The sequence below is a fragment of the Ambystoma mexicanum genome, chromosome 12 (assembly GCF_040938575.1).
Source record: "Ambystoma mexicanum isolate Mex_15411 chromosome 12, UKY_AmexF1_1, whole genome shotgun sequence".
Classification (NCBI taxonomy): domain Eukaryota; kingdom Metazoa; phylum Chordata; class Amphibia; order Caudata; family Ambystomatidae; genus Ambystoma; species Ambystoma mexicanum.
This window is the reverse complement of record NC_090936.1, coordinates 533,381,669-533,397,356: the sequence shown is the minus strand read 5'-3', so window position 1 is coordinate 533,397,356 and position 15,688 is coordinate 533,381,669. Positions and strand designations below refer to the sequence as shown.

General features: G+C 41.9%; 1 pseudogene; it reads right to left on the bottom strand.

The window, feature by feature from the left end:
• Positions 1–4,555: 4,555 nt before the first annotated feature.
• On the bottom strand, positions 4,556–5,506 carry LOC138514539 (olfactory receptor 8U8-like; annotated as a pseudogene).
• Between the last annotated feature and the right edge of the window lie 10,182 nt (positions 5,507–15,688).

Below are 15,688 nucleotides of genomic sequence, written 5' to 3'. Positions count from 1 at the left end.
ACATATAGATTACTGGAGGTCTATGAGCCAGTAATGATGCCTACAGGCGTATAGGTCACTGGTGTAAATAAGCCAGTGATACCGGTCACAGACTGTAGGTGGCACTCTATATAAATGTGTTGGGGTTTATTGTTTGTATAGGTCCAAGGCTCTCTATAGATCATAAGGAGGCATTCTAATAGAAAGGAAGGTTTTGTTTATGATGGGGTTATGATGTAGGGAAGGAAACTATGCTCACCACTAAATACTGCAAACAACATACTACTGCAAAATACCACAAGTAATACATATTACTAGATTCTCCAATATAATCTAACAATTTATGGTCTCTAGAATGATATGAGGCCAAACCCAATCTAAATGCAAGGATAATTTACCACCAGACTACTGCCCACAGTTTGGCAGTAAGAAAAGTACCGCCAAAAGCCAAATTTACACAAAATATCTTACAGACCAGATGTACCCTGTGATCTGCACGCAGGCCTGTGCCAAGGGCACATAGGCATTTGTGTCCATAGGGTAGTCTTGTATGCCGGTGGTGCTAAGATGCTTTTGTCGGGGCTGTTATTTGTAAATTGATCTAATCAGTGTAGCATTATGCTTTTTAGTATCTGCTGGGAGTGTTATTCAATTGCCATGTGTGAAATGGCTTGGTTAGCCTTCATGTAGTGTGTTTGAGCATAGATATTGAGAAGGTTTTTGTGGCTGCATGTTACTGGAGAGCCTGAGGAGAAACTCAGAGTATCCATCCCGTGTTGCCATGGTGAGGTCTTGGTAGTGGTGCCCTTCAGGTAAGATAGTTGTGAAGAAATGTCCGGCAGCAGGCTGGTAGCTGGCAGTGGACAGTATGCAGTGGCTGGTCTTTTATTAGATTGGAAGAACATGTGGAGTGGTTGGAAAACACAGGGAGCATACGATACGACACTGGGTACTGAGTAGACACTGGGTGAGAATAGTTCCTGATGGAGTTCAGAGTAGATATTCCAGAGGGGCCAAAGTAGTACTGGTGGGGTCTAGGAACAACTAGGCATGCTACTAGGTCAAGGTGCAATATCTAGGAGACGGTCACATGTATGGCTGCTCCTAATTTGTACAGCTGCTCAGGCCATATCTAATTCTGGGGTGTATATACCACCAAGATCTGGCTTGTTTTTGTAATTGTGTTAGAGGGTGCTAGGTGTTTTCCCCCGTGGATTGGCAACTAAAGCCATGTGTGCATTGTTTTCACTAGCATAGTACCTCCTTCTGGCAGCATGACGGTGGATGGATGCTTCATTTGTATTACACTATGCCATGTCCTGGGCAGTGTTTCAGTTTCTGGAATTGGGAATTCCTTATCGTCTGTTGATTTCGTCAATTAATACCTGTTTGGACAGCCCTTTCTCTAATTGGCCTACGTTGCCTTTTTTCTCTAAATAATAATCTGTATGAATAGAACAGTATGTTTTCATTTTTTTTGTTTTAACAATTGTTTGTTTCAAACCAAAGATACAGCATAATGGTTTATAGATCATCAGTCAATTTGAACTGTTTTGTTTTCTAAGGAAAACGAAAGAGATGAATAAACAAATTGAGTTTAAAAACAGCCTCAATGCAAATTCATAACATTAAGCATCAGTTCAGAACAATAAGCATCAAGCCCAAAATAGTACTGTATTGTTTAAAGCGTATAATAATGAAAGAAAATAAGTACGTTCCCTGTCTAGCCCACTTTCGCCAACCTACACTTTTGCCAAATGCATTTTTACCGATTTATTTCCACTTCTTTTTCCGCAAAAAGCCGTTCCGAGTGGGAACCTACCCAAAAAACAAATTATTTGGCTGTGTCGTTCTTGGAAGAGGGGTTCCCTGACCGTTGTGCATTTTTAGCAAAAGTGTGGGTCGCAAAAGATAGTTGACAATCCTTCATTGAACCCTTTCACCATTCAATTAAAGATTATATAACCAGACACAGAAAGATAACTGAACGTATTGATTATTGTGCTTTTCAATTAATAAGACTTTAGTTGCACTTTTCATGCTATTATAAAAGCATTGGAGAGTGTCCTCCGTTTCTTTTTGATGTATGTCATGAGATGCAGATCTCATCACTTCTGCCAAGAAAAGTTCTCTCAAATCTACAAATGCATATATTAAATGTACACATTCTGTTTTCCCTTTTCTATCCCTTTGCACATTTGCACAGATCAGGGGGGATTTATGCACTTTTTAAAGTGCATCCCAAATCCGACTGCTAGTGGGAGTGCATTGCACCATGACGAGCCCTCAATGGGCCTGTCACTGAGAAATGGCAATAAAAAATAAGCATTTCTATCCCTGTTTGAGTAATAGAAATAACTTCAAGCGGGACAGCAGCAGTTCAAACTGCTGCTGCCATACTTAAATAAATGCATGACCGGGTTATAAAAGACCTGGTTATGCAATGCACCCATTGTGCCTTTTCCAAACAGGCACACGGGTATGCTCTAGTTTTGCCACATTTTAAAGCACAACCTCTTTGGGCCTCATTACACGGTAGGCGGTGAGCCATGGCGCTATTAGCGCCATGGCTCATGCCGGTAAAATACCGGCACCGCCTTGGCGGAAAGGGGATTTACCGCCACATTCCAAGGTTGGAGGGGCGGTAAATCCCCTTTCCGCCATTGCCCTTCCCCATTCCCATTTCTGCCCCATAGGGCTCTATGGGACTGGGGAAGGCGCTAATTACGGCACCGCAATTTTGCGGTGCCGTAATTAGCTCCGAGGTCCCTTAGCGGGTTGGATTAAATCCTCCAACCCGCAAAGGGACCTCATAGTACGGCGGTAAGGGTTAACGGTCACCGTTGCCATTAACGATGACCGTTAACCCTTACCGCCGTCCGTGTAATGAGGCCCATAGATTTGCACAAAAAGGGGTCAAAAAAGCCACTAAAATTCTGATGCCCTTTGTGGACCTCATCACGTGCACCAAAACAAGTTTTGAGAATTTCCCTTAGAGCTTGTATGCAGAGGTGATTAAAAGCATTTAAGCACTAACATGGACAATTATAACAAAATGTGTTCCCATAGTTTTGGGGTATAGTTTTGTGTCTGGAACTATTCGATTGGGAAAGTTGACAGTTAATACATTTTGCTTGTATTCATTAACAATGTATTTGCACATTTACTTTTGCAGTGGGTTGTCCAGTTTCCCTGATTTAGGGCATTATTACGAGTTTTGCGCTGCAGGTAATAATGGCAGTAAAGTGGTGGTAATTCTATTACCTCCAGGTGGCCACCACTTTTCTGCACTGCCGACCGATCAGTTACTAGGAAACATGTAGGAGATAAGTGCAGCATACTGCAAAAGATATCTTTTGCACTTAACCAGTAAAAAAAACGTCAGAAATGTCATAGGCGGAATTACTGCCATGGTAATTCCTCCAAAATCCCCATAGTCTCCCATATATTTGAAAAGTGGCGATTAAGGACCTGATCACGAGTTGGGTGGTATCCCGGCTGTGATACAGGCCAAATTTATTTGTGTTAGTGCCCACCCTTCTGGGGTTATGATCGCCGGATCACGGGTTGGGTGCTAACTGTTATTCTCCATTGCCTATTGGGGCCCAATGGGGAATTTTCAGTGTAATTACAGCACAGTAATACCGCCAGCGGTAATTGAACTGAAAATGAGAATTTTTCCAGGGTGTTTACCCCCAGCTCTGAGTTGTTGAGTGACCCTTAAATGCAGCGGTAAAACCGTTGCCGCCGCATTTAAGGGCTTAAGGGCTACCGACCAACTTGTGATCAGGCCCTAACACTGCTATTACCATAGTCAGAATAGGGCTGTAATTCCACCCGCAAACAAGGTGATGGTAATTCTATTGAAAATACTGCTAAACTTGTAGAGACCCTAAATGTGGCCTCGTTAGTACATTCCAAAGTATCTAAAAATGGGTGCCTGAGCTACTTCTGTTATATTTTTTAAGGTTATTTTAATTCTTATTGCATATATCTCCTAAATGCAAGGATATGTCTCCCCTAGTAGTTGGAACTGATACACTGATTATTTACAAACTGTTATAAACCAGTAATCTAGTGGTCTCCATTTTGACAGAAATTATGCTGTGTCCTTGTTTACTCTTTAAATGCAATTGGAAATAAAATGTGATGTTTTTCAATTTGTCTGCCCTCTGATATCTGCACTGCATATCACTGGTAAAACGTGAATGTGGTTTTGTTCTCTGGCATTCTATTATAATGTATTTCCTGAGATAGGTGTTTTTGTATTAGGCTTCATCACGCTTTACTGCTGATAGCCATTTGCCAGTAACTGTTACATCAATAGTCTAGGTGTCTCATTTATGTCTCCAATTTGTATGCGTTTTATGCTTTACACATACTTGTTAATAAAGAAAAAAACATTGTTAACCCAATGTTCCAAATCTTTCCCAAGGGGATGTTTAGGACATTTCATTGTTTTCCGCCAACCCTGATGTAGCAGAGACATATGAGGAGAGGAGAAATTATGCTGCCACCTTGTTCTGCAAGGAAGGTTTACCTCGTATAATTTATCTTAAAATACTACTCCTTTTCATTAACATTTTAAGATTGCCTTATTCCGCAGACTGTAGATTATGGGGTTTAACATGGGAATCACCAGTGTATAAAACACAGAGGCCACCCTGTCCTGGTCCATGGAGTGATTTGAGCTTGGACGTATGCACATGAAGACAAGAGTCCCAAAAAATAGTCACACTGACAAAGTGGGAGGAGCAAGTGGAGAATGCCCTCCTTTGTCCCATTGATGAATTAATTTTCAGGATGGCCAAAACTTTATAGGTGTAAGAGATGAGGATAATAATAAGGGAACCTACTACAATTGCACCACCAACTACAATCAGTACAGCCTCATTGATTGGCGTGTCTGAACATGAGAGCTTCAATAGCGGCGGAACATCACAGTAGAAGTGAGTTATCCGGTTCAAACCACAGAAAGACAACTTGAAGGTAAGGCATGTATTTCCAAATGAATTTAAAAAAGCAATGGAATATGAAACAATTACAAGATGAATGCATGTGTCCTGGTCATTACAACTGCATAAAATAATGGATTACATATAGCTACATAGCAATCATAGGCCATGGCGTCAAGAAGAAATACCTCTGTGCTGCAGAACAAACTAAAAAAGAAAAGCTTTGCTGCACATCGAAGGAGAGAAATAACTTTCTGTTCTGATAGGAAATTGGCAAGCATTGTGGGAGAGATGTTTGAGGAGTTACATAGATCCACAAAATTGGCAAGCATTGTGGGAGAGATGTTTGAGGAGTTACATAGATCCACAAAAGACAAGTTGCTGAGAAGAAAGTACATGGGGGTATCGAAGCGAGTAAAGATCCAGATCAACGTTATCATACTGCCATTGCCCAGCAAGGTGATGGAATAGACAAGAAGGAACAGTGTGAAGAGTGGGATTTGGAGTCGTTCATCCTCGGTGAGACCCAAGAGGACAAACTCTGTCGCCAAAGTCCAGTTTCCTTGTTTCATTCTTCCAAAAGAGGTAACCTGGTAGAAAAAAAGATCAAACCAGAATTAAAGCAAACCTTCACATAAATTGACAAATTAAGGTATTACTTTGTCAAATATTAAAAAGCAAACAAAGAGGGAGGAACACATGGGCGTTTGTGTATATATGTTTAACTTAACTCATTAGAGAGAACTATGTTTCACACAATGCATATGTGAAACTTAAGCAAGAATCATTTTACATTGATCACTTTAATCAGAAAATACCCTTTGTTGACACTCTACGTGCCTATTTTAAGATGTGCAAGGTTATATCCGGTCACAAATGTTGCAGCTAAGCTGGTGATTGGGTTCAGATTTCATGAATGTACACACTTACACAGGAGGTGTTTCCACCATGTTTGCATGAGCTTAACTATTTGGCATGTGTACTAAAGGCCACAGGGTAAGACACACTCTCCATCTGCAACGTCTCAGAATGTCTTTAATAATGAAACTTCAGTTGTTTCCCACCACTGTGGCTAAATTATCTCTCTTGTGACGCGTTTACTAGGCACTGGGCCACATTACAACTCTGGTCGTAGCCGTGCCGGTAAAACCGCCAAGCTGCCACCGGAGTTGTTATTTTCTTCCGGCGCCTGGCTCCACGGAAACACCAGGGGATTACGACCCTGGTGTTCTTGGGAGCCAGTCACTGGAAAAATGTAAATCTCCATTCCCATTTGAGTCCAATGGGAATGGGGATGACGGAAGCACCGGCACCATTAATAACGGTGTCAGTGCTTCCCGGAAAGTCTGCGGCCGGGTCAGACCTGGCGGGCGGGACGATAGCCGCCTGCAGAATCAGAGTGTGCCGGTCTGGTAACAACGGTGCCGGTAGGCTTACAGGCACCATTGTTTCTGGCCCGGCATGCTCGTAATGAGGCCCACAGTCTCCAGTTCCTCCCTACCTTCCTTCCTGGCTTATCTGCTTTGGAATAATGATATCCTCTTCAAGGCATAGAAGGGTCACACCATGGAATTAATGTTTCCACAATTTTCAAGGGCACTTTGTTTCACACCAGCATGCGATTTTCATGCAGGCACAAAATAAATGGATTCTTATGGAATCTGCCTCCATTTCAATCCAGCTAAAAGCAAACCAATTTCATATCAATCCATTGTAAATGCTGTCTCCAAAGTGTCATTTGTGTGACATTGTCAGGGTCATGATCCTGTCACAGGAGAAAGGGAAACCCTTTCAACCTGAAGAAGCAGGAGGCCTACTGGGGCATTTGTCAGAGCCTGACCTATCCTAGAGGTGAGGGGAGGGAGCTAAGAAGGACACCAGTCCCTGAGTCTCCTAAGTTTTTAATATGGCGTAAAAACATTGGTACCATTGTCACTTTACGCCCCACCTAAAAGCAGCCAATAAATATACTGCAGGGTTACCGATCAATAGTGTGAAATCTCTGGAGCCTTGTGGGGTAGGTTTGCAAGAGCTAGGGTGGAGGAGCCCATGTGGGCATTGAGGAAAGCTTAGTGACCCGCTCAGTCTGCCCTCCAAAAGACTTTCTGAATCATTCTTTTTTGAAACGTCTTAATAAAACAAAAAGAAACAACATAGTGGCCAGCGACGTCATTTCACCAAAACGCCAGGGGTAGCGGTAGAGACATCACACAACCCATGACCTCTGATGATATTGCCCCTTGATAAAACAGGAAGGGGCATCACAAAGCATTGTTCCTACGTACACAAAGAAAAATATGGTTACGATATCACTATAATGTGATATACATTTCATACAAGAATGGATCACCATATGTATCGTTAATATCAGTGTGTATAGGCCCATATTACTCTGAATGCAAGAATACTTCCAAGGCCAAATGATAATGATGTGTTATTATAAAGCACTTATGCGTAAGCACTTTATATAGAACAAATATACATACAATATCTCTCAACCAGTGTTGGTACTCATTTATCGACCTCAGAAGGATGAAAGGTGGAGTTGAGGTCTTTAAGAACAAACTAAATCAGGCATCACCCCCTGAAGTGTGCCTGAAATAAACCTTTAATGAGTCTAGCAATAATTGTATATAATTGAGAAAGACAAATTATTTGTTATTCCTATTCATTCTTATTTAGGGTCACTACTCAAAGTGTTACACTAGTGCAACGCCCTATTTTTTTAAGAGGCCTGAACAAGAAAGCCAGTCACCCCAGAAACAAAGAGCCACATGGCACTGGCCATAGCCAGCCCAGGTGCTTACTTTAAAAAAAAAAAAAAAAAAAGGGGGTAGCAAGGGAGATCTCAGAGGTCGCAGTTGCGACCCCTGGCAACTGCCAAATGACATCACTGATAGTAGCCATTGGGTCTTTGAAGCCATCTGTGATAAGGGGTATCATCAAAGGATAGTTAAGGTCCTGGTACAAAGGCCACCCACAAGAGAAAGACAGACCGCAAAACAGAGGCAGGGGAAGCCTGAGTCATACTAGCTACTGAACCTCTTGACAGATAAATGTGAGAGTTGGGAATGGGGCTGGAATTTCTCAGCCTTTACGACACAGAATAAGTGTCAAATGACTCCTCGGAATCAGCTGGATCCAAAGGCAGCCCTACCGAAGTGGACTACCTAGAGAAATCAGAAAGCCTGGCCCAGGACCCGAAATCTCACTAGGGGAAACTCCAGGTCCTCCAGGTGGTGGTGGTGGCCTGTGGGGAGGAGGGATGGTCATAGCAGATGCCATTGCAGCTCCAAATATACATTTTTCTGCTCCCAACAGCAAAAGGTCCTCTTGCTAGCTCTGCCAGATTGAGAATGAGTAAAAGATATGGGTGGGTCCACCGGGAGGATCCATGCACAGACTACTATCCTGCAGAACTCAGAGTCCAGGAAAGACCTTGAAATGTTGTGAACAGTTTAGAGATGAAGTAAGAATGATACTGGGGATGGTAGGGTCTTATAGGACTAGTGGACCCCCGCGCTGATCTGTTCTTTCTAAGTTGACCTGAATTCTTCCTGCAGCCTGGTGTTGAGGTTCCAGTGGGACATAGCTTCTGAAGTACCAGTGGTTTTGAAAGTAGCGAGTTGGGTTTGGAACCTCGGTTACAATGGCGCTGGATATGGCAGTTGCCAATTGGTATAGCAGTACCCTAGAATGACTTCACAATAACTGCTGGACACAGTTGGATGTTATAAGGTTGGTCAAATTTAATGTTGCGTTGGTCAGGTCACAGTAACTGCCCAAGTTGGCCAGACAAACTTCTGTACAGTTGCATATTAAGTATATGCCACTTGCATGTCAAAAATTGCCAACACGTGTTTCGACCTAGGGTCTTTCACAAGGCTGTGCAAAGGTGTGATAGTGACTTTGTGTGCAAGTAAGGTAAATGTGTACCGTGAGAGAAATAGTTTTATGGTGATATTTATACATATTTATATTTAATAATTGGACATGTTTACAGTTGCAAAGGTTATTACAATATGTTGGTCAGATTGTTGAAGACACACAAGATGGCAAATATTTCCATGTATACAGTTTGTATTTCATGGTGGAATGTGTTATACCGTGAGTCGTGAGTAGTGTCGGTGAGGTGACCAAAATGCAACAATGACAATAAAAGTGAGCATAAGGATCATATAACAGCAATTGTAATGAGGATTGCACAAGGAGGGGAGAAAGGAGAAAGGGGGAGTTAGCAATGGGGCAGTCTTCAGGGCAAGAGTGTGCTAGATAGTTGCAATGGGTTCTTACTGTGAGTGGGCAGGCCTGGTGGGTCCTGGGTGTGGGTGGATGAACAGCTTCTGTGAAAAAGGAAGGAAGATGCGTTAGCTGTTGAGAGCCTAGTGATTTAGGAGCTGAGGTACACATATAATGTGTGTCGGGCTGTATAAGCATCCTGAAGATGGGGTGGGGAAGATGCGTTAGCTGTTGAGAGCCTGGTGAGGTGGGAGCTAGGGTACACATATAATGTTGTGTGTCTGGCTGTATAAGCATCCTGAAGATGGGGTGGGGAAGATGCGTTAGCTGTTGAGAGCCTAGTGATTTAGGAACTGAGGTACACATGTAATGTTGTGTGTCGAGCTGTATAAGCATCCTGAAGATGGGGTGGGGAAGATGCGTTAGCTGTTGAGAGCCTGGTGAGGTGGGAGCTAAGGTACACATATAATGTTGTGTGTTGGGCTGTATAAGCATCCCGAAGATGGGGTGGGGAAGATGCGTTAGCTGTTGAGAGCCTGGTGAGGTGGGAGCTAAGGTACACATATAATGTTGTGTGTCGGGCTGTATAAGCATCCTGAAGATGGGGTGGGGAAGATGCGTTAGCTGTTGAGAGCCTAGTGGTTTAGGAGCTGAGGTACACATGTAATGTTGTGTGTCGAGCTGTATAAGCATCCTGAAGATGGGGTGGGGAAGATGTGTTAGCTGTTGAGAGCTTGGTGAGGTGGGAGCTAAGGTACACATATAATGTTGTGTGTCGGGCTGTATAAGCATCCTGAAGATGGGGTGGGGAAGATGCGTTAGCTGTTGAGAGCCTGGTGAGGTGGGAGCTAATGTACATATATAATGTTGAGTGTCAGGCTGTATAAGCATCCTGAAGATGGGGTGGGGGGGTCTGCCCTGCCCAATGGCAGTAACGTGAGTTATCTGGGTGCATGCTAGCAAGCTAGGTGGGGTCAGTGGGGTATACCCCTATTGGTGGGCCAGCCAGGCCACAGCTGGGTCCTGGTCTGAGCTGCAAGTGCAGTGGGCCAATGAACATGAGCGGCCTGCTTGATGTGCAAGTTCCACTTGGCAAAATGAGGGCCCCCGGGGGGTCATGTGGCATCAGATGGTGGTTGAAAGTTTCCAGGCAAAGGGTGAACGTATGGCATGCATGCGTCCATGGTTAAAGGGGACAACATAAGGTTGGTCCCCAATATATGCTGGGAGCAGCTACTTGGGAAGTGTGTCCCCCTGGTAGAGTGTGGACACGTGTGAAGGTAGGCAATGCGGAACGAATGGAAGAATGTGTGTGGACACGTGTGAAGGTAGGCAATGCAGATCAAATGGAAGAATATATATAGGCGCAGTGGCACTAATGACAGGGGTGTGTCAAGAGTGGTGGGTGCGAAGTTGAATCCAAGTTGCCCAGATTGTGTGCGAGCAGGCAGGGTGGCAGTGTGAAGCGAGTTCTGCCACCTGTATAAGTGCAAGTGATCCTGGGTATTCCAGTGGAGTCCGTGGTGTGGCTGGCGAGTGGGCTGTGAGCTGCCATGGGCACAGTGCGGTGTGGGAAGTTTGGTAGATAAAGCAATTAATGCGTGCAAGCGCGGCCATGCCGGGGAATGTAAAATGCAACCAACATATATCTAGGCCCATGGAGGGCGGAATGGGATGTGTGAGAGGGTGTGCCTAGCTGAAGTCGGATCGAGTAGTACTCAGTGTCCGGGGGCAGATGTCAGGGTGGGGCAAGGCCCTGCTAATGGGACAATATTACTGTTTGGAGGGGCGCAGCTACTGTCAGTGGCACAAAGTAAGGAGCAAACTTACCTAGGGCCCGGCGGGTCTGGGTGAAACTGTGCAGGCTCACGGCGATCGTCAAATATGCGATCCTGTTTTGCCACATGGCCACTGCTATATGAAGAGGGTTCTCATTGGTTGGATGTGAAGGCCAATGTCAGGTGTATGCTGATTGGCTGTTTGTGGCAAAAATGGCCCAAAGTGTAAAATTACATTGACGGGTTATAACAGAGGTGACATATCACTGATGTCTCTAATGCAGTGTTGTGTGCAGCCTGGCTGCAATGGAATGTGTTGTGCGTGTGCCGGGAGTCATTTTTACGTGTTGAGTTGGCATGGGGCCCACCCAAAATTGCTTGGAAGGACAGGATGTCCTGAGTGGATGTAGCCTGATTACGCCAGTGGTCTTGGGTGAATTGCCCCCAATTGGAGGGGCTGGAGGCAGCTGCCTGTAAGAAGACATATAGTTGCGCTTGTTCAATTTGCTGCGGGTGTTGGCCGGATTATCCCCTGAGTAACCAGTTTTGTCTTGGTGTCCTGGGTGGACACCCGGACATGGTTATACTAGTAGTCATTGGTGGCTTATCCCCAATTTAAAGGGAGCTTCAATTGGTTGCCTGTGATAAGGCAGATGGTTTGCTTGTTGAAGTTGCAGCTGGTGTAACCAAATGTTGCCCCTGTAGGATTGGGCTGATTTGAGCTGCCTGGGATGTGCATGTAGTTCTGTTCGGGTATGATGGCAATTGTAGGATGGGTGGGGGTCCCCTATCTGTGGAAGAGTGGTGGACAAATGAAGGCAGTGGAGGTAAAACTGCGGCCATGTATTACAGCATGTCTGCAGCAGCTGGCCTGCTGAAGGTGGCCACGTGAACTGGTGTGGATGTTTGGGGGTGTGAGTCCCCAGTGGATGATGATTAGCTGGGTTGGGGAGAAGGTATGGCTTGTGAGTCGGGGGTGGTTAGTATTCATGTCACTGACCCACAGGGGATTCTCCATCTTACCCCAGGTGCATGAGAGCAGGTGTGTTGGGTATGCATGGCCATTGGGATAGATGGACATGGTAGGCACAGGAATGGGAGGAGGGGTGTGTGCTATATACAAACAAAATCAATAATGTGTTTCTTTTACAATTGCAGTGAAGACCATTCTCCTGAAAAGAAGCAACCGAATTGGAAAAACAAAGAAGAACTAAGAATTAAACTGTTCATTTTAGAAAAAAAGTAAGTAGAATATCACCATCATATTTGTATTATTACTCAAACATACTGTAAAGTTAATTCATGCTATTTCTGTGCCTAAAAATAGAGATTGTGCACCATTCTGTCCAAAAATCCCCATATCTTAAACAGCGATTTACAGCCAGAATGGCGCACAAATTCCTACTTTTGGACACACAAATTACCCAACTCAACCGCTAGAATTTTCATATTATAGAACAAACAACTGTTTTAATTGTATACATTAGATTTACTATTTGTACTTCTCCACATTACTAGCTTATTTTTTTCTGTCATCTGAACCTGAGTTTGGTAACATATTAATTGAAGAATACACATCCCTGCTAGTTGTAGTTCCCAATGCACAATCAGACACCATTACATACATCATCTTACTCAAACAATCATGCACACAGCACACATACATTGCAGAACACCCCAACCCATACCTTCTTTATTTTTTTCAACAGACCCTAAAGAATGCCTACCAAAAGTCAAGTCCGTAGAAAGCAACGCAGAAGTAGAGCAAATGAAAATAAAAGTGTCCAATATAAGCATCCGTCTCTAGCAGAATTTGTAAAAAAAGTTGAAACAAAACAGCTAATACAGTCATTTAGTGAAACACAAGAAGTTTCAAGTACAAACACTGTGCCCCCTCTATCAAAATGTAAAACAAACCAAAAAACAATTAACAGAAAATCAGCTATCACTACAGATAAAACTGCTTCTTTAAATTTTAATAAAGTGCAAAGTAAGCATACCAAGAAAAGTATTTTAGCCAAAATGTACCATCACAAAGACCTTCAAAATCTTATAAAAACAGGAGAGAAATCAGGTTCAATGCTTAAAACCTATCATAGGAAATTAATTTTAGAAGCGTTGATAGATAGTGCAATTCTTCTCAAAAGAAAGTTATTTATTTTAGTGTTAAACAAAATGAAACCATTAACAAAACTAATAACTAAATTACAAAAAAGACTTCTCAATAAACGAAATGTCAACAGAAAGAACTTCTTAAGTATCTGCGGAGGTGAACGGAGTCACACTACGAGCACAGAACCATACTTTAATGAAGAAGCGTACAAACAAAAGCAAACAAATACAATTGCCATACATAGCAGTGGTTGAGGTTATGAAAAAGTTATCAATACCATAATGGAACAAGAAGTACTCCTTACAAAAATATGCCCTGAAAACTTAGAATTACCCCTCCATTCAACTGAAGCAGAACGTCTAGTGTACAAATGGCCATGCACGTCAATATGTAACATTCCCAAACAATTTTTCAAGTCTTTACGCCAATTCCTCAATCCATATGTAAAAAGCAAAGACAAAATCAAAATTAAACTACTGCAAAATATGGATTCCTGTCCAGTGCGCAAATACACAGGACTACAAGGACATTCATTGGCATGCATTACAGGACCTACTTGTAAAACCACCTTCCATGATATCAAAAGAATATCAACACATCATTCAACTATAAGAAATCTAGTCTATAAACTGTACTATGCTAAAAGTCCTGCTTTAGCACTAGCAAATTTAAATAACATTCTTCTACATGGTACAGCGAAAGACCTACTTCAAGAAATTGACTATATCCAGAAAAAATATTTTGGAAGTGAAAGCCATTTACAGAATGAAATAGCTTTAAACCAAATTAGCAACAATTCTACACATGGCAACCTTTTGCTAAACACATACAAAAAAGAAATACTAAAATGTAAAAGTACATCAGCTGAAGTACCAAACCATGTATGTGTATGTTGCCACATAGCTTTTTATAAAAGTAGCACAAAAACTGTAGACCTATCATGTAAAATAGAAGACAATGAAGATTCTAAATGGTTTGAATTAGCTCTCTACCTTGTAGCAGAAAACAAATACGAAATAAGTGACCCCTTAATACTTTGCAGTTACTGCACTACAAAACTTGACAACAACCAAACTCCTTCACGTGCTATCACAAATAATTTGGAATTATAACCACTACCAAAACCCCTACAACAACTTAATTTATATGAGAGCATCATAATTCAAACAGTACACCCATTTCAAGCAATAATACGCCTTCAACCAAAAACAGCAAAATTACCTCCCTCTGAATTGGTAAAAGGCATTTGTGGAAACGTCCAATGCCGCAATCTTTAATTATCTTAGTAAATGGAGTACCTACAAAAGACAAAAAAATATGGCAACAGCTTGTAGATTTACATAAAGTTAGACAAGCCTTACAATATCTTAAAGAGAATAATGAATATTACAAAGAAATTAATATTGAAGAAAACTTGAAAGATACAACTGAAATAATTCAAGAAACACAAGAAGCTGGTCAATTTGAGCTACTAGATCCTGCTACAATATCAAATACTTTAGACCATTATACAATTCATCCTTTGCACTCTAATGACACCATAGAAGATGCACTGGAAACATACCAAATGCGTCAAACAAAAGGATCACCAATCAGCATATGGGAAAAAAGTATAGAAGCACGTGCTTTTCCTCTACTCTTTCCTACTGGCAAAGGAGGAAGGTATGATGATAGACCTATTCAAATATCAGCTTCAGAATACCGCTCATTACGGATGTATTCTGAATATCCCAGATTTAGACAAAATGTGGAATACATATTCCACCTACTCTTTGAAAGTGAACTAGCAACTTTATGTTACGGAGTTGCACACATATTGAAATCAGGATCACACTTTCAAAATATGACAGCTACACAATTATTACAAAAAGTGCAACAAAAGGATGAGGTTTTACAATCAAATATTACAAATCTATTAGCAAATTTGCGTGGTACTAAAGAGTACTGGTTTCAACGTCATGGAGATGTACGTTGTATGATCAGAAACCTTGGCTGACCCACTTGGTTTGTTACATTAAGTTGTGCAGAATATGCATGGCAAGATTTACATGATTTCCTACGCATATCAAATAAAAACAAAACAAACATAGATATACTAACACCTGGAGAACTTTGTTCTTTGGATCCTGTTAATGTTTCAAAATATTTTCACTATCGCTTCATTGCTATGCTACATTCTATTTGTAATAAAACTGTTCCTCCCCTTGGAGAAGTGCAACACTTCTTTTGGAGAAAAGAATACCAAGCCAGAGGAGCACCACATATCCATATGCTTTTATGGATTAAAGATGCTCCTAAATTTGGTCAAGACAGTGATGCCACTGTTTTACAGTTTATTGAAAAATATGTCACTTGTGAAATTCCATCAGAATCCACAAATAGTGATCTTCATGCACAAATTTTACAATTTCAAAGACATAAATGTGGCAAGTATTGTCGTCGCAAATACAAAAACAAATGGAAATACTACACCAAATGCCGATTTGGTTTCCCTATACCAGTTACAAATACAGGTCAAGTGAACAACCTCATGTCTTCAGTTAGACATAGTGTTAAAGGTAAGTAACCTAAAAATACATATTACATAAAAAGAAAAGAAGAAGAAAAATATATCAATGATTATA